We start from the raw sequence: 1,302 nt of genomic DNA, 5'->3' as shown, positions 1-1,302 counted from the left end.
TTAATATTTTAATTTATTTATTTTTCATTTCAATGAACATCTACAGATTTTGGAATTCCATTCATTCATTGTTGCACCCTTCTCTATTTCATTATTTTTTGTGTGTACCGTCAAATCAGATCTGACTAATACAGGGGGAGATTGTTCCTCCTTCTCCAGCAGAGCATCTGGTGGATTCAAACCGTGTACCTCTGAGATTGCAGTGCAGCTTCTTGGCACTAGGCCACCAGAGCTCGCCTGTTTTTATTTTTATAGTGAATTGACTTTTTAGGGCAACTCTTGTGTGTCAAGGAAGCCTTTTAGTACCATTTTTTCCAGCAGCATGTACTTACTCAATGTCTTTGTATCACATTTTAGTAATGTCAAAGTTTACTCATACTTTTGTATGTACCTTCTTGGTTGATCCAAAGGATAAAGCCCATAAATGGTTGAGTTAAAAGAAATAATTAAAGGAACAAAAAGGAAAGGGAAGGGGATGGAGTTATTTTTATTTTCCTAACCAAAGGAACTCTGGTGACCTAGTGGGAAGAAGCTGCACTGCAATCCTGAGGGCATGAAGTTTGAGGCCACCAGCTGTTCCATGGGAGAATGATGGGCTGTCTCCTCTCATGCAGTTAACTGCCTCTGAAAACCTACTGGAAGGTCAGCTATGGGTTGTTTCCACCTGCACAGTACACAACAGCAACAACAAAAACCAAGTATGAAATAAATGACGAGGATGTGGGGAACCGAAAGGTCATGCTAACTAAAAGTTTATACCTCTTATTGTTCAACCCACCTGCCTATGGCATATATTGACTATCAAATATAACTGAAAATGCACCATCAGCAGAGGGTAAACTATACTACTGGAACATTTTAAAGTTAAATTCTTAGGTCCATCGAAAGATTTTTCTTAAAGATAAAAAAAAAAAATCTATGGCAGGAGGAAAACAATGTTGTTATGTGCCGTCGAGTCGTTTGTGACTCATAGCGACCCTGTGTACAACAGCCCTAAACCGTGTGCTATACTGTGCCAATCTCATTGCCCCTAACAAACCCATCCCGATTACCTCAGTCACTGAATCAGTCCACCTCATAGAGCGTCTTCCCCTCCTGCGCTGTCTGTCTACTCTACTCAGCATAATGTCCCTCTCTAAAGAACTGTCTCTCCTTACATGTCCAAAGTATGTCAGATGAAGCCCCAGAATCTTTGCCTCCAAGGCGCACCCTGGTTTAACCCTCTCTGGGATGAATCTATTTGTTTTCTTGGCAGTCCATGGTACATTCAATACTCTTCTCCAGCACCACAGCTCAAAGGAG

The sequence above is a fragment of the Elephantulus edwardii genome, unplaced genomic scaffold, assembly GCF_000299155.1.
Source record: "Elephantulus edwardii isolate Elephantulus edwardi_28Jun2011 unplaced genomic scaffold, EleEdw1.0 scaffold00459, whole genome shotgun sequence".
Taxonomy (NCBI): domain Eukaryota; kingdom Metazoa; phylum Chordata; class Mammalia; order Macroscelidea; family Macroscelididae; genus Elephantulus; species Elephantulus edwardii.
This window is presented reverse-complemented; position numbering follows the sequence as displayed.